Consider the following 18,317-nt stretch of genomic DNA (forward strand, 5'->3'; position numbering starts at 1 on the left):
TTGCCTGGAGCAAGAGTAGACCTGCTGCCCCCTGACAACGCTTGCCGCAAGGGTGCCGACCCAGCACCGGCGGCCCTGGAGCCAGGGGAAGCTCACAGCCTCCTTACAGCCCAGAGCCGGACAGCTCTAGCAGCCCCATCCCAGCCCATAAACCGCCCACTTTCAAGACCAACACATATTTTTGTATTTTTCTGGGTTGTATTTCGTTTTTTGGGGTGGTTTTTTGGAGGGCAGGTGAGGTGCAGGGCTTTTGTTTTGGGTTTTCTGGTTTTGTTTTGGATTTTTTGGGTTTTTTTCCTTTGGGTTTTGTGTTTTGTTTTGAGATTTTTTTGGTTTGGGGTTTTATTCAGTTTGTCTTTAGGGTTTTATTCCCCCCCATTTTCTCCTTTCTTGAAAGAATGGCTCTTCTATTTGCCTGGTATGAGAAACTTAGCCGAAAAAGAAATTTTCTTGGCAGATTTTGTTCAGTTTCCTTTATTATGCAGAGCACCCGCAGGCGAGCCGACGGGCAGCCCGTGCCCTGTGCTCGGGTCTCCTGAGGTGCAGAACTGTGGAAACGGCGTCCCCAGTGTCCCCCGCCCCCCGTCCGGGAGCCGACACAGCCCTGCCCCGCAGAAGAGAATGTCAGCGGGGCCAGCGGGGAAGAGAAGCCCGTCCGTGCGGCGGAAATCAGCTCGCAGCCGCCGGCCCCGGTGCGACTCGGCCCGGCCCGCCCCGCCGCCGGCAGCACCGCCGGCAAGCGGGCGGCCGCTTTGGGGCCGGTTCCTTCGGGGCCCGCAGAGGTCTTCGGTCCTCGGAAGGAGCCTGGGGGGCCGCGGGGGCTCGGTGCCGAGGCGCCCGGGGCCGGCACGAAGCCGCCCGCCCTCGGGCCTCGTTGACACAGAGAGAGAGACAGACACAGGGACACACGCCCGGCTCCTCAGACACCACCGCTCCCCACCGCCCCCGCCGCTCCCGCTCGCACGGCCGCACACTCTCGCATCCCCTCTCTCCCCGCCCCTGCCCCTGCCCCTGCCCCTGCCCCTGCCCCTGCCCCTGCCCCTGCCCCTGCCCCTGCCCCTGCCCCTGCCCCTGTCTGTCGCGGCCCCCGCCCAGCCATGGTTGGGAGCGCCCCGCCCTGCCCCATCAGATTCCTTGGCACCGCCTGCAGACTTTTGCCGCCCCCGCCCGGTCTCTCCTTGGCCAGTTCGCACAGAGGCAGGGGTAGGAGGGTACTGAAAACTTTCTCTTCATGGCCAACATCAAAAAATGTGAATATGATAAATTGAATCAAGCAAAACCCTTCCCTCTGCTCCTTGTGACATCCCAGCAGCATCTGACATGTCCACCATCTACAAGGCATTGCCATAAAGGCAGGATTTTAGACAAAGGCATAAGAAGAGGTGATAGGTAAAACTTACAATAAGATGCTGAGTAAGGAGTTATTTAAACTTCTGAAAAATTGGGAAACTCCCAAAAGCTCAAAGCATGAAGCCATTTAAAGGAGATGCATTGGAATGACCAGAGAACAGCTGCAGGAGGAAATCTGGGAGCAATGGGAAGGACATACATGCAGCTGCTCTAAATGAAGAGATGTCCTTAGATAGGGCCATTTAACCAGGAGTCCTGGAAACACCCAAAGGAAGCGCGTCATGAAATATTATACTGAATGTTGGTGGCAGAGGTAGAGGGGAAGATGAGTATTTCTTCTCCTGCCATCAGTAGAAGAAAGCAGTAGAGCCAGGAAATTGCTGTTCTGGGTGGGAAAACATTACCATTTCTTCAAAGTTCTCCAGTGAGGCAGATAATAAAGATTTGCTTGTATGTTATGGAACAGAGAGATATTGAAACCTGCTCCCCTTTCCATGAACAGGCATGTTCTACTTGTTGGGCCCCAGTACCCTGAGGTGCTGAGCTGGGATTGGCATATCTAAGAGAGGAGCTGAGGTAGAGCAGAGCACCTTGCAGGCTGAGGTGTCTGCTGGAATTGCATGTCCTCCCCATGCCACAGCTTCCCTGCATTTCCCTCCTCCAGCCTCTGTCCCCAGCACAGCCATGGAGGCTCTTTGGCCTCTTGACTTTTCCTGCAGGCATCAAGAGCAGCTGAGCTCTGCCTTTGGCACAGTCAGCCCTGGCCAGCGCAGGCCATGCTCAGCAATTCCTTGTCTGTGCCCGGACTTGCTGCCAGCCCCGGCAGCGGCTGCGGGGCCCCTTTGTGGCCCTGTGCTGGCCCAGCCATGGTGCCACAGCCCCTGTGCAGCCCAGGCCAGGACAGGAGCATTGGGGCTGGGAACGGCCCCTGTGCCGTGGGGCCCTGGGCAGCCTTGGGGCTCTGTGCCCCATGGCCTCCCTGCTGGGCAGCCTCTGCCAGCTCCTGCAGAGCCCGTGGGGGCTCCTTCTGCTGCCCTGAGCCTGCAGAGCAGGGCAGCGTTGGCTGCTGGTCTGAGTCATTCCTAAAGATCCCGTCGGGCTGTCTCAGACACTTGGGGCCAGGGATTCCTTCCAACCTGGGCCACTTTGGGTGGGCACGGGGTGGCCCCAGGGCAGGTGGCAGTGCGTGCAAGGGCCCTTGGTGACACCGTGCAGCATGGTCACCGTGGAATGGAACGGGACAGGGATTCCAAGGGCCCTTGGTGACACCGTGCAGCATGGTCACCATGGAATGGAACGGGACAGGGATTCCAAGGGCCCTTGGTGACACGCTCTGGCAGAGGTGTTGGCAGTTACAAGTTACAGTTACACTCCACAGTGCTCGGTGCACACGACGAGAGAGGACGTGAGAGAGCGGTGCTGTGAGGAGCCCTCGCACAGCCACTCGTTCCTTGCTGACCCAGAGCTTTCCTGAGGTATTACTCCTGCAGGTGAGCTCGTGGCCAGACCAGAGCACTTGGTGACCCCTGGCCTTCCCAAGGCAAATCTTCTGCAGCTGCCCTCGAGGGCAGACTGTGGCATTTGCTTTTCACTGTCCTTGACAGGAGTCTCCTGTCCTTGTGGCTGGAGCCCCAAGAGCAGAGTGCAGGACTTGCTGTCCTGTAGCCTTGCCAAGTCTTCACACTTGCAGGTGCCCTCAAGGCACGACTGCAGCACTTGCTGACTTGGACCTTTTCCTTTTCACCTTCTGCAAGCAGCCATGAATCCAGGCAGTGTCGTAGAGCACAGACCTGCGAGCGTGCCCAAGCTGGCCTGGGGGAAGGAGGAGAAAGAAGGCCCTGGAGCTGCCCCAGCACAGCAGCCTGAAGAGCTGGAGCAGTTCCAGCCACGGCAGAAGGGTGAGTGGCAGAGCTGGGCCACAGGGCTGGTGCCTGCAGCCAGCTTGGCCCCATGCCATGCCATGCCATGCCATGCCATGCCATGCCATGCCATGCCATGCCATGCCATGCCGTGCCATGCCATCCCATCCCCTGGGGCCATGCCCATGGTCAGGATGGAATAGGGGCCGGGCAGACACCCCACAGCCGTGCTCCATGCTCTGGGCCGTTGCGGGGCTGTCCCTGCCTGGGCAGCGCAGGGCTGGGCTGTGTTCTCCGGCCTCTCCGGCAGCCCCTCAGCCCTGGCTGCGCTCGCTCTTTCCCAGATGCAGCCCTGGACCAGACACAAGAGCAGGAACCCGCCCATGGCCGCTTCCACAGAACAGCACAGGTACCTGCAGCCATCCCCACCTGGGCTGGGCCTGCTGTCACTGCTCAGCCCAGCAGCACACCTGCAGCACCCCATGGCTTCTTGCTCTTCTCCTACAGCTCGTTTGCAAATTCATCAAGAGAATTCGGCAGGAAGAGACCAGTGTCATGAGCCCTGGGCTCAGAGCATACTCAGAGCTCCTCGGACATGAGACCAGTGCCGCCCTGCTGGATTTGCTTGTGCAGAGTGGTGTTCCCAGAGCAGAGCAAGTAAGCAGATGTGGCCAGGCTTCAATTGCCCCATGAGTCACATGGCTTCCCAAGCCACTAGTGCTGGCCCCTGTGAGCCTTTGAGGCCATCGCAGTGCGGCGGGAAGGGAAGCACTTCTCTGGGGACCCTGGGAACGCTGATCCCTCTGGCAGCTTTCCAAGTCTCCCTGTGCCTTCTCCAGGTGCCCGGCATGGTGAGATACATCCACCAGTGGCTCATGGCCAATGATTCTGCTGAGCACAGGCTGGACAACGCCCTGCTGTATCTCACAGAAGCGCAGCCAAATGAGGCAGTAATGACACTCCTGCGTGTGGCCCCATCCTGTGACAGGTATGGGGCCCATCTGCCCAGAGGGCTCAGGGCTCACCCCAACCCATCGCCCTGTACAGCCTGGGCCAGGTTTCTGACCAACAGAGAGTCCCAGGGCCCTCTGGCTGCTCCCTTTCCAGGCCCTGGCATGTCAGCCCCAAGCCTGCTGCCATGCTCCCTTGTTGTCCCACAGGGGCCTGTCCCCACAGGGCTGGGCTGCCTGGCTGCTGCTGGAGAGGGGCAGTGGGCAAAGGCAGAGCCGGCAGTCAACCCGGGCCTCTAGAGATGCCCAGACCACGGTGCTGTGTCTGAGATGCCCTGAGACAGAGCTCTAACCCCACAGAGCTGCCATGGCCATGTGGAAGACCATCATGTGCACACCCTGGACTGCAGAGCTGGCACAGCAGATACTCCTGGATGTGCTGGGGAGCTGGCCAGAGCACAGCATGAGCACCTGCGATGGGGACAGAATGACTGTCTTTGCCCTGGCTGTGAGTTTCTGCCAGTGGACTTTGCTGGCCCCAAGGCCACCTGTCCAGCAGCTCTCCATCCTCCTTTCCCCACTGCATCTCCCTGCCTCAGGCACTGGCCTGAAAGCTGGCCTAGGGACAGCTGCAGGGCCACCAGGCCCGCTGCTCCCCCTGTGTCTCTCTGGGCCTCTCCCTGCCACGCTCGGGCCCTGTCCCACGGACACCTTGGCACTGAACGCTGCCTCGGGGGGCTTTGTCCTTTGCAGGCAACTGTGGTGATATGGAAGATCCTTCAGGAGCGCTGTGTCCCAGATATAGTGGATGAGCATTTCCCGCAGTTATTTGTGCATCTGCTCTTCCAAGTGTTCTTCAGCACCAAAGAGATGCCAGAGGAGGTGGATACCTTCTGGAAGGGATGCCAGGAAGAACATGGCCTTGCCAGCAGCCCCAACAGGTGCTCTATCCCAATCCTTCTGTCCCTGCCACATGGCCAGGGCAGGAGCCAGTGCTCCCAGTGTGACCCGGGCTTTGCTCTGCACTCAGGTTTGCAGTGAGGACCCTGAAGTCCCTGCTGTGCCAAATGGACTATGAGGATGTGGTGTTGTCAATGGAGCGCAAGCGTGGCTGGGACACGCTGCTCTGTGCTGACACCCACATTTATGCCGTGGGTCTGCTGGCCAGGTGAGACCCCCTTCTCCCCATTGCTCCCGGCATTTGTGCTCTGTGGCTGGGATATCCCACTCAGTCCCCATGGCCATGGGCCAGAGGGACGAGGGACAGCCAAGCAGACTGGGAAAGGCTGGGAGAGGAGGGTGCCCAGCAGCAGCCACATCTCAAAGGGCCCAGGTCCCCCTGCAGGGTGGGGGGTAAAGACAAGAACTGCATCAGTCTGTCCTGGGAGGGGCTTCCCCCCCCGACTCAGGGTCTTAGTGTCGTAGGAGCGGGCCCCCGGCCAGTAATTATCACTGACTCCATGTATTTCAGAGGTCCGATCAATAATAATTATTATTAAGAAACCCATTGTTCTTATAGATAGTTATGATATAGGTTGATTTAATGTGTTTTCTAGTCTAAACACTATACCATTAGTTACTTAAGAAAGCACATTTTGGTAGACAAATCTCTGTAACATATTCCGAATGTTCAGAATGCCAGGTGCAGCATGTTAAGATAAGAATGTTTTTTCATTCTTTCCTCTGATCTTCTCAGACTTTCTCAGGCGATGCCTGGGAAAGTTGTTTGTTTCTCTCTGAGGCCAGAGAGCTGCTGCCACATCTTAGTGCCATTTTCTGCCTTCCAGGGAGATGGGCAAAGAATCCATCGATGAGTGTAAAAGCATCTTAGACTATCTCCTTCAGTTGCTCCGCAAAGAGATGCCATACTGGAACTTCCCTGCCCTGGCATTCCTTGTGGAGGTGAGTCTGAAGGCCGGCGCTGCCTCCCAGCTCTCTGCCCTCTCGTAGCCACAGCTGCCTGGGATGGTGCCCACGCCCTGCGCTGCTGCCTGGTCCCCGCCCTGTGCGGTTCTGGGCTCCTGCCGGCCGGGTCCCCTGTCACTGCCCTGTGCCTTTCAGGTCCTGCATTGCCTGGACTTGAGTGCATGCAGTGACAGCATCATGGATCTCTTGTCGAGGCACTTGCTGAGTGAGCACACGGAGATGCGCCGCCAGGTTCTGAGAGCCCTCCTCTTGGTCAGGGATAATCCCTCGCTGGTAAGGAGGGGGCAGCAGCTGAAGCCGTGCAGGCAGCGTGGTGCTGGGGAACACAGTTGCTGGTCTTCAGGCACTGGGTCAGCCGCTCCCAGATCTCCTGCCTCCCACTTCAGCTGCCCGAGGGCTGCGGGACAGGCCTTTGGCCTCTAGGCCCTGTGGCAGCAGGGTGGCCTTTCACACACTTTTGTTCCGCACAGGCCAAAAGAATGCGGAGCCTGACCGAAAGCCTCGGGGAGCTCCTGCAGGAAAATGATAGTGATGTGGTCAGGATGAGCATTGTTCTACTTAGTGATTTCTTCTTGGATAATGACACCCCAATACCCAGCCCCATCGCCCTGCAGCTGGCTAAGGTGCTCCTGCCACTCTTTGAACACGTAAGGCTCTGTGCCCTCAGCCACGGCCACTGGCTGCTGCCCAGACACTTGGTGCCCTGTGGAGATGCAGGCCTGCGCCAAGGTGGGCCAGAATCAGCTGATGCCAAGGTCTTGTTTCCTTCCTGTTACACAGGATGACTGGCATGTGCAGTGGATCTCCATGTTTGTATTTCGAGCCTTGCTGTCTACTGTAGTGGAAGAAGAGAAAAAGCTCCTGATGACACAAGTGTGTCACAGCCTGCTGCCACTCTTCTTCCACTGCCATGATGAGAATCAGAGTGTGGCAGAGGTGAGGACTCACGGGCTGCTGCTGTCGCCCTGGGAGGGGGCTTGGCTGCCTCCTGCCCTGGCGCCTGGCAGGCTGCATCCTCCTCCTGGCCCTGGCACAGGGATGCTGATCCTGGGCTGTGGGGCCATTTCCGTGTCTCTACTGCTCTCCAGGCTTCTTGGGAAACCCTGCTTTGTGTGGCCAAATTCCTGAACAGGAGAGATCTTGAAAAACCTGTAAAGAAGGAGAAACTGTGGAGGTTCATTGAGATCCTGGTAAGGAGGGCCGGGAAGCCGCAGCCCCAGCCTGGAGCAGCCCCTGAGCGCGGTGCTCGGTGTGCGGGCTGGCAGCTGTGCCCCTGCCCGCTGCTGCAGCCCGAGGCCGCGCGGGCTCTGCTCCAGGCTCCTGCGGCCCGAGCCGGGTGCCCATGGAGCCCCGGCCCGGGGGGCTGCGGGGCCAACCCTTCCCTCCTGTCGCTCTCTCCAGCTGGCAGAGGACAGCAGCAGCGTGGCCGAGCACCTGCGCCGGGCCCTGCCCTACCTGCAGAGCCCACAGGAGCCCCTGCGAGAGGCGGCCGTCAGGTTCATGGGTGAGCCACGAGCCGGGCCAGGAGGGCGTGTGGGCACAGGGCTGGCGGCGCCGCTGGCAGGGAGCTGTGCCGCTGGGCCTGACAGGCTCTGTGTTCCCAGGGACGGCCGGGCGGTACCTGAGGGGGAGGAAGGAAGAGCTCCATCTCATCTGTGAGGGTGAGTGAGGGCAGCGGGCTGCACGCGAGGGCTGGCGGGGGAGCTGCGAGCCCTGCCCCGGCTGTGGAGGGCTCTGCTCCCTGTGCAGACCAGGGGCGGCGTGGACAGAGCACACAGAGCTTTCAGGGCACCTGGGGGATTCGTGGCCAGCAGCTTTGGGCTGATCCAGCTGGTCCCTGCTCCCTGCTGGCCATAGCCAGAGCCGGCTGGGATGGCCCTGGCACAGGGATCTCCTCGGGTCCCCTCAGATGCGGGAACTGACCATGGCGCTGTTCCTCTCTCTTTCAGCCCTAGAAGACACGGCCAATGACATCAGTGTCGCCGTTGCAAGCCTGGCAGTTCAAACATTGTCTGTCCTCCAGGGAATAGAGAGAGCTCGATATTCCCGCTTCCACAGCCTGCATGATCGGCTCTGCAGGGCATGGAGGAGACGGCCTCGTCTGTCGGGGCTCGGCTGGCTGCGCTGCTGCAGCTCTGCAGAGAGCTGATCCCAGAGGCTCTGTCTGCTGGGGCCACTCGAGCCAGCAGGAATGTTTCGTTTCTTTAGGATTGTTCTTTTCTTCTTTTTGTTTTTCTTTAGCATAGAAATATAGGATGTGTTGTAATAGACAGACTCCCAGGATCTTTCTTTTGCTGCCCAGGCTCTGCAGGGCCTAGGGGAAGAGGGAGAAAAGGGTTCCTGGGCTCAGCAAGCTGCCCAGGCATGCAGGGTTGCAGGGAAAATGGCCAGAAGCCCCTTGGCCTTTGGTGGTTCTGCTGAAGCCTTTGTGCTGCCCACAGAGCAGATGGGCAGGGGCTGGAGCTGTGGGGATCTCTGTGAGAGCGGTGCCTGGAGATGGCCACAAGCCCTGTCCCAGGCAGGAAGCGCCATCCGTGTCCTCCTGCCCGTGTGTTGCTGCCTGGAATGCTGAGGGCTCCCAGGTGCCTCTTGATGGGGCAGGTTGGCCAGGCTGGGGGAGACCCTGAGGGGACGGGGCCACGAAGGGATGAGGGGCTGTGGAAGCCCTGACAGGACAAGGCAGTGGGAAGGCACGGGGGGGACGTGTGAGGGAGTGGGTAACGTTGGCTCGGGGAGGAAAGTGGGTTGGAACCAAAGGCACCACTCACCCTCACAAAAATATCACCAAAAGTCCTCACAAAAATATCATCAAAATCCCATAAAAATCCCCCCCAAAACACCCAAAACCCAACTAAAATCTTCCTAAAAAATCCCCCAAAACTCCCCAAAATCCAATAGAAATCGACTCAAAATCCTCACAAAAAATCCCACCAAAAATACCATAAAATTCCCACAAAAATTCCACTGTAGATTCCTTGAAAATGCCAGAAAAACCACACAAAATCCCAGGTAAATCTCCACAAAAATTCCACCCACAAGCCCACAAAACTCACCCAAAAAAATCCACAAAAAATCACCCCAAGGCTCACAGAAATCCCTCAAAATCCCCATAAAAATCGCCCCCAAAATCCCCTTAAATGCCACACAAAAATCCCACAAAAAGTCCCACTAAATCCCCATGAAAATCCCACAGAATCCACAGAGAAAAATTTGTACAAAAATGCAGCCAAAAATCCCCCAATCACACAAAATCCACACAAAAAATCCCACCAAATCACCCAAAATATCCGACCAAAATTTCCCTAAACCCCCGCAAAATCCACACCAAATACACTCAAAAAATCCGCGCCGAAATCCCACCAAACCCCTCTCAAATTCCCCAAGAAATGCCCCCAAGTCCTATCACATCCCAGCCGAAGTGCGAGGAAATCCACCCAAAAAATCCCCACGAAAACTTCCCTCAAAATCCCAGCCAAATCTCCCAGGAGCAGCCCAAGAATCCCGCAGAGATCGCTGCGAGTGCCCGAATCGCCCGGAACAATCGCCGAGCCATCCCCGCCCGGCCCCGCGCTCCGGCCCCGCTCTCTGTGGGGCCGGGGCCTCTCCCCCCTTGGCTCTGCGCTGGTCCCGTTCGCGCTCCGCTCCCGCTCCCGCCCCACCAGCGCTCCCTGCCCTGGGCCGCGCTGGCCGAGCCCGGCCGGGCGCGCTGGATCCGCTGGGACGGCGCATCCCGGCCCCGGCCCCGGCCCCGCGGGGCTCCCGGGGCAGCTCCGGCCGGGATGCGGCACTGCCGCGGGGCTTTGGGCTTTCCCGGCGCTGCCCGGCGGCTCCCGGGGATCTGCGGCTTCCCGAGGGACTCGGGGAGCTTCCAGAGGGGACCTGGGCTGGCTCCGGGGGGATTTGGGATCACTCCGGGGGGAGCTGGGGACGGCTCGGGGGGTTTGGGGTTGTTCCCGAGGATTTTGGGGGGATCTGGAAGAGGCTCCAGAGGGGATCTGGGGCTTTCTGAGGGATCTGGGGGAATTCTGAGGGATCTGGGAGAGTTTCAAGAGGGATTTTGGGGTTTTCCACGGGATTTTCAGAAGTTCGGAGGGATTTGGGGATGCTCCAGAATGGATCTGGGGCAGTTCCAGAAGCAATCAGGGACGTTTTTGAGGGATTTTGGCAAGTCCTAGAAGGAATTCGGGGAATTTCAGCAGGATTTTGGGGTAATTCAGAGGAATTGGGGAGGTTCCAGCAGGGATTTGGGGTCATTCCCAGGGGATTGGGGGGTGGATTTCTGGTGAGATTTCCGTTTCTTCCCCAGATTTCAGGCTTTTTCCCAAGATTTCCTGTTTTTTCAAGAATCTGTGGATTTTTCCCTGAATTTGGGTCTCACTGTGGGGTAGAAGGGGAAGGTTTGGGAGATTCAGGGTGAATTCTTGGGGGCTCCTGGACGGATTTTGGGTGGGTTCCCAATTGAATTTTGTGCTTTTGTCCCAGAATTACAGGATTTTTCCCAAAATTTGGGTATTTGCCTGAAGATTCTGCTATTACCACTGGTTTGTCCCGGAAGGGGAAGCTTTGGCGGGTGAGGGGGGGGGGGGGGGGCGTTAGGGTGAATTTTAGGGATAACTGAGGCTGGATTTGGGTTTTTTCCCAAGGATTTTGGAGTTTTTCCCAGAATTTCAGGATTGTTCCCAAAATCCCAGGACTTCTACTCTGATTTGTCTCTTACCATGGGCATTTGGTAGAAGGGGAAGCTTTGGGGCGGTTCCTGGTTTGATTTTGGCGATATTTGAGGCTGCATTTTGAGTTTTTCCCCCAGGAATTCAGGATTTCTCCCAGAATTTCAGGATTTTTTCCCAAAATGTCAGGATTTTCCCAAGGATTTGGGTCTCACCATGGACTTGTCATAGAAGGGGAAGCTTTGGGGGGTTCCTGGTTGGATTTAGGGGTGTTTCCAACTCAATTTCAGGGATTCTTGATGGGATTTTGGGGGGAATCCTGGTTGGGTTTGTTTTTTTTCCTCAGGATTTTGGGTTTTTTCCATGAGAATTCCAGGATTTCACCCAGCATTTCTGTCTTACCATGGGCTTGTCATAGAAAGGGAAGCTTTGGGGTGTTCAGGGTGAATGAATTTGGTGGGATTCCAAGTTGGACTTTGGGGGTATCTGAGGCCAGAGTTTGGCGGTTTTTCCCCAGCATTGCAGTTCTTTCCCCAGTGCCAGAACTCCCCCAGTCGCTGTCTCCCCACGGGTTGGCCGCAGGAGGGGAAGCCCTGCAGGGAGCGCAGGGCGTTGGTGGCGCTGCTCATCTCCCTGAAGGTGAGGAAGGCCTGGCCCCGCAGGCCGAGACTGCGCCGCACCAAAATGTCCAAAATCTGCCCAAACGGCGAGGAAACGGCGCAGAGGGACTTCTCCAGCTCGGGGACACCCAGGGGACAGCCTGAGCCCCTGGGGACAGGCACGGACACTCTCAGAGCCCCCAGGACCCCCCAGCCATCCCCGTCCTCCTTGGTGTCCCGGTTCAGGTGGTTGATGGAGATGCTGGGCTGGGGCTGGGGGTCCTGCACCGCCAGGACCGGGACCCCTCTGTGGGGACAGGGGGGCTTCAGGGGGCGTCTGGGGGGCTGCGACCCCTTCACCCCCTGGCACCCCTTTAGGTGTCCCCAGAGCCCCAAATCCACCCCAGACCCACCTAAAGCCCCCAAATTACCCTCAGATCCCCCCACTTTACCCCAAAATTGACCCCAGAGCCACCTCAGAACCCCCAGATCCCCCCAGTTCCTCTCACAACTCCGCCAAAGTCCCCTCGGACCCCCGCAATTACCCTCAGATCCCCCTAAACCCAACGGAGAACGCTCCAGAAGCTCTCAAGCTCCCCCCAAAGCTCCCTAAAGCCCCCTCATTCCCCCAAACCCAGCAGACACACGCCTATTTCCTGTCAGTTCCCCCAGAAATCCCCAGTTTCTCCCCGAGCCGCCCCAAACCCCCCGTTCAGTTTCCCCGGCCCCACCTCAGCCCCTCCTCAGCCGCGCTCCCCTGACAATTTCCCGCCTGCACCGCGCGCGCGGGCTCCTCCAGCCAATAGCGGCGCGCCCCGTGCCGAACCAACCAATCAGCGCGCGGCTGCAGCCAATCAGAGGGAGCCGGGAGCGGCGCCCCTCCCCCGGCGGCCCCGCCCCCCGGGCTCGGGCGGGCCCTGCGGGCGGCGCTGCCAGAGCGGGGGAGGCGCTGGGAGAGGCGGGAGCCGCGGGAGCCGCGGGGGCCGCAACGCTGGGGAGGGGGCTCCGCACAGGGGCCGGGGGCTGGGAGGGGCTGGGGGGGCTGGGGAGGGGTCCTGGGGGGATCGGGGGCCTTTGGGGAGGGATCCGGGGGGAGTTTAGGGAGGGCTCTGGGGGGTCCTGGATGGCTCATGGAGGAGTCCTCGGGGCAGTCTGGGCGTCCTGGAGGGCTCTTGGGTGGGGGATCCTGAGGGGTCCTGGAGGTGTCAGGGAGAGTCTGGGGAGGGGTCTTGGAGCATTGTGGGGGGACCTGGGGGGTGGGGATGGGTCCTGAGAGGGGCCTGGAGGGGGGGTCTTGGGAGGGTGTGGGCGGAGTTGGGGGAGCGGTCTGGGGGGTCCTGGTGGCGTCCTAGGAGGTTTTGGAGGTTTTGGGGAGGGGCTTTGGGGGATCTGGAAGGGGCCCAGAGAGGGTCTGGGGGGAGTTAGGGGTTTTTGGGAGAGGTCTAGGAGGGATCTGGGGAGAGGCAGGCGGGTCCCAGGTTGGGTTTGGGGCGGGGTCTGGAGGGTCCTGGAAGGGTCCTGGGTGGGGTCTTGGGAAGGGTCTGGGGGGGTCTCAGGGGGCATCCTGGGCTGGGTGCAATTGGGGTCTGGGGGTTCTCAGGGGGTCCTGGGCCAACTTTGGGGGTGGGGCTCTGGGGAAGATTTGGGGTTCCTGGAGGGGGTCCTATGGAGATCTGGGGGTCCCAGGCAGTCCCAGGCCCACCCTGAATGGGGTATGGGGGATTCGGGGGACGGGGGCACAACAGCGGTGATTTTTAGGGGATTTTGGGTGTTTTTAGTGGAATTTTGGGGGCCTTCATGTAGTAAACAGGGCTCGTGCCTTTATTAATGTTCAGCTCTTTATTCAAAAGATCAGCAGAGCAAGGGAGCTCAATACAGAGCTCACCCCCGCTGTTGTAGCTTTTTCCCAGTAGCCAAAGGGCGAGAAGGCTGCAGAGTCTGTCCCTGGAGTCTCCGTGGCACACTGGTAGCCGGAGGTGAAGAGGTGTGCAGTCTGTGTCTGAAGTCCTGGTAGCCGAAGGGTGAGGGCATGTGCAGAGCCTGCTGCCAAAGTGCAGCAGCAGCTGTCCCCTGTCCTTCCCTCCTGGGAACACCAGGAAGAGTTGTTCCTTTGTTCCTGCTTCCCACAGCCCCGTCCAGTGTGGTCCCCTGCAGGCTATGGTGACAGGTCAGACACAGACCAGGGATGTGGTTCCCTTTTCCCCAAGCAGCTCACCCATCCAGCCCCCTCCACTGTGCCCAGCCTTCCATTTAGGGGTGTTTTCATCCCCAAAACCCCCTCCCGTGATTCCACTGGTCTCTCTATTTTGCATCCCAGTCCTAGAATGGTAGTGTGGGTGGGGGTGTAGGTGATTCCCAGGAGCAATTCGCTAATTAATATTTCAATGTCAGTACTTAGCCCAAACCGAAGTGTCTCAGCAAGGCTGTTTTGTTCATAATAAATCCCTCCACTATTTCTTTGATCGGGCTTAAGCCTGCATCAACTTACAGTCTCTGGCTTTTGAGGGTTAGCTTCTTTGGGTAATTCTCTTAATTCCTAGCAACTAAGTAAGACTTAATAATATTCTAACTAAAACTTTCTTCAGTTGACTTCCTTGGCTAAAGGACACTTATTAAAGAATTACAAAGTGTTTAAACTTTTACTGTGGTACTTTAACTCAGAAACGGTTACTACTACCTTACTGTATATCAGCTTCTAGCAAGTTTTTTTTAAATTAAAGTCTTCGGGTCCCCTAATTACCGTCCATATACAAGAGGAGGTGGGTGACCCTGTTGGGTGTGGTCTGGTGTCTGGGGGTGGCACTGGTCCTTTTACTCTGGTGATATTGATTCAGCCTTTTTCTTGAATACCTGGAAAGGTCCTTCAAATTTGAGGGTTAGTGGAGTGGTGGTGTTCTAGGATTTTATTAACACCCAGTCCTCAGGACTGATGTGGGCATTGGTATCCAGAGGGGAGGTTTTGGGGAGATAGCCCTTCTTTCTGAGGCCTTCTAGGGATTTTCTTATGATTTTTAAATATTTTTGAGTTGCTGCCTCCCCTTTTAAATAATCTGCAGTACTGAAAAGGGTGATTAGAAGAGGGAGTCTAAACATTATTTCATAAGGAGAAGCCCCTATGTCGGACCGAGGTCTTGTTCTGATGCACAAGAGAGTAAGAGGTAAATATTTGAGCTAATTAATTTTTGTCTCTTTAATTAATTTGGTTGTTACATTTTTAAGAGTTCTAGTCATCCTTTCTGCCCTTCTCGAGTTTTGAGGATGCCATGGGGTGTGCAATCTCTACCTTATCTCCAGGGTTTTTGTTACTTGATGTAAAGTTCAAGCGACAAAATGCGGACCTCAGTGCGAGTCAATGTTGTTGACTAGCCCGTATGGAGGTATGATATTTTCTAAGATTATTTTTGCAACTTCTTGTGCGGTTTCCTTTTTGGTAGGGAAAGCCTCTGCCCAGTGAGTGAGATGATCTACGATCACTAGTAAATGTTTGTACCTCTGCACAGAGGGCATTTTACTGAAATCTACTTGTATGTTTTGGAAAGGTCTTAAAGCAAGTTTTCCTCCCCCATGTGCTGTTTTTCTCATTACCTATTGGTCAGTTTTCAGGCAAATCGCACATCCTCTTGTGACTGCCTTTGCCAGGTCATACACTCCAATACATAAATTTTCCCATAAAATGTGGTCGCACAAACCTTGGATTCTCCAGTGGGTCAATTCATGACTTGAACTATTATCTTTTTATCTCGTGGGATGGTCCTTACCCTTAATTGGATTTGCAAGTTGTGAGAACCCTGGGTTTGGTTTGGGGTCTCGAGTGGTGGTAAAGTCTGTCTTCCAACCCGTGCTTCCAAAGAAAAACTCCACAGTCTCTTGTTGTTCGGTCTCAAGATGATTTATTGTTAGTTATGTAACAGATTATGTTCTCGGGCTGCGTCTGTTTGATCAGCGGCCAGGGCAGAGACGCACACACTCCTGACACCCTGACTGTCCGGTGTCTTCTTCTTCTCCCTCCCCACCCAGGGCTGCTGCTATCTTTTATAAGATATATTACGTATAACATGTTTACAATTATTCCCCAATACCTACTACCTATATTACCAAGTGCTTTTCTACTCTAAACCAATCTGCAAATGCCAACATCACCAAGAACATGGAGGTAAGGAAGAAGAAAGAGGAAAGACAGGAACAGCCCACTTTCCTCCATCTTAGAACTTCTGACCCCCATGTACAAAGTAAAAAACCCCTTGTATATATGCTAAAACCCCCCTGTACAATACTAAAAAAATTTCCCCTCTACTTTGTAACTACTTTTACTATACTATCTAACCCTTTATGACTGCTTGTTTCACCTTCAAATTTGGTAATTCATTCCATGGTTCAAACTCGAAATCACAGCTGTTTCCAGCTGCCTGCCGGGGTCTAGAATGCCTCTGACCAAGGCCTGGAACCTTTAAAAATGTCTGAGAGACATTTTGAGTTCCCACATCTCCCCTCCCTGTTTGAACCAAAAACACCTGCTTTGCCACTTTGTTCAAGGCCCTTAGAATACACATGAAAATGCATGGCATAACAAGCAGAAGAACTACAAGCCCTATAAGAATGTAAAATATTATTTTTTAAATTTCTTTCCACACTGGTGAGAGATCAAAAAGGTTAAAGAAATCATCCCACCAGGATCCTGTTACTTTTTTCAACTTGGTGATACTACTTTCTAACTGTTTTATATTTTCATGAATGGTTTTTGAATGATCTGACAAGTTCATTCAGCACATCCCCTCAAATTCTTCACATCCATGCCCATGTGACAGCAACAAATAGTCAATTGCTGCCCTGTTTTGAAGCACTGCCTGTCTTGCACTGCTGATATCTGTTAACATGTCACTCAGTGCAGACGAAATGGCATGACTGTGTTTGCTCAACCAGCAAGCTATGTGGTCCAATTGTGTCAAGGCCACCCCTGATGCTGTTTGGGGCGAGAAAATTGCAACTGCAATTCTCCGAGCCTTGTCCCAGGTATAAACATCATCATCACAATTCGGACTCTATTGATCAAAGGATCTTTTTCTCTTTGCATGTCTGCTCCTTTAAAGTTTTCAAATCAGGTGTTATCAATGACAGCTCCCCAATGCTGCATGGACTGCCCTTGACTTTTGCAGGGATAGCAGGACAAACTCTGTCCCCGCAAATCAGAAACACTCCCTTCGGTAAAGTGACTGGGTGTTGAAGGGATGATTTGCTCGTCACCTTGGTGTAATTGCACCAGGATGATGCATTTTTATAAAAAGGCTGATTTGGAGTGACATCTATTGTATGATTATCTGTCTTTGCCACTCCCACTGGATTAAATTTGATGCAGTATTTCATTTTTGTTGACCCAAAAATGTCCAACTCTGGGGGTTCCAGGTGAGGCACAGGGAGGTACTGCGTTCAAACATGCCATCCTTCCATAGGATCTGAAAAAGTTTTCAAAACCTTTGGAGGGATATTTTTTGGAATTGGCCACTCCTTCACTGGCACACCTACCAAACATGTTGAAAATGGTTTCCCTGGCTTTGAATGAGTCAGACAAATACTGTCCAGACCCGCTGCCTTTGCCAAAATTTCCCACACATTTTCCCTCAGTTGTTTCATGGGAAAGTCTGTCTCATTGCCCAAAGCAACAGGCAAGAGAATGAGATGCATGAACACTGCCTGTCTAAACTCCATGTCCATGTCCCCAACCTCTGTGAAAATCCCTGCAATACACCAACACTCAAATAACACTTAATTTCCCCAAAAAACCACTAAGTCTCTGGGTAATCAATCGTTGTCTGACGAGACGTCTGCAGCGTCGTTGTCTGCCTCCGTCTGCGTGCTCTCTTCTTTGCTCCTCGGGTCTGCGTCCACCTGTGTCTGCACCCGAAAAGGTTTCACGTGCCTCGCCGACACCCACTTCGGTCCTCGCTCTGTGGAAACACAAGAGAAACCCTTGCCCCAAGTTATTAATGTAAATGGACCTTCAATTTGTCCTGATTCTGGATTTCTGATCAAAACCAAAGGATTTTCCCTTAACTTTGCTTGTGCACTGTTTGTAAAATGCCTGACAATTGGTGGTGTGGGCTCTGAGAATGAACCATTTAAAAAAATTCAACACATACAGAGCTTTGTTCAGCCACATATAAGGTGTTGTGCCTGCCTCTCCCCTTTTCTGTTTATCCAAAAGGGATTTCAGGGTGTGATGTGTTCTTTCAATGATTGCTTGACCTGAGGGAGAATAAGGAATACCAAAAGTGTGTTTCACTCCCCATTTTTTCAGAAATTTGTCAAGCACCTTGCCTGTATAAGTTGGACCATTATCTGTTTTTATTTCTTGTGGCACCCCGAGTGATGCAAATGCTTGTAGAAAGTGTCTGCAGGCATGTTCTGCGGTCTCCCCTGTATGTAATGATGCAAAAATCGCCCCTGAAAATGTGTCTACTGAAACATGGATATTTTTGAGCCTCCCAAAGGATGGGTATTTTGTGACATCAGCTTGCCAGAGCTGAAGACTCTGCAATCCCCTTGGATAGACAGCTCCTGTAGATGCAGGAGGCTGCACAAGCTGACAGTCTGGACAAGCACTGATGATCTCCTTTGCCTGACTTTTAGAAAGGCGAAAGGATTCCATCAATGGCTGTGCATTTTGATGGAAAAATGCATGGCTCAATTTTGCCTGCTCAAAAATATCTGGCAATGTCTGAGATATGGTCATTTTGAGCTTGTCTGTGTGAGCATTTCCTTCTGCTAAGAACCCTGGGAGTGATGAATGTGCCCTGATACGTACAACAAAATATTCGTGTTCTCTACCTTCTAGAATTGTCCTCATGCATGACAAATATGAATATAAAATTTCATTGTCAGTGTGTTTCAAAAGTGATTCCTCTAACCGTTTGACCACATTCGCAACATATGCTGAATCTGTGATCAGATTGAGAGGTTCCTGAAACAATT

Source organism: Lonchura striata, chromosome 38 (assembly GCF_046129695.1).
Source record: "Lonchura striata isolate bLonStr1 chromosome 38, bLonStr1.mat, whole genome shotgun sequence".
In the NCBI taxonomy this organism is placed as follows: domain Eukaryota; kingdom Metazoa; phylum Chordata; class Aves; order Passeriformes; family Estrildidae; genus Lonchura; species Lonchura striata.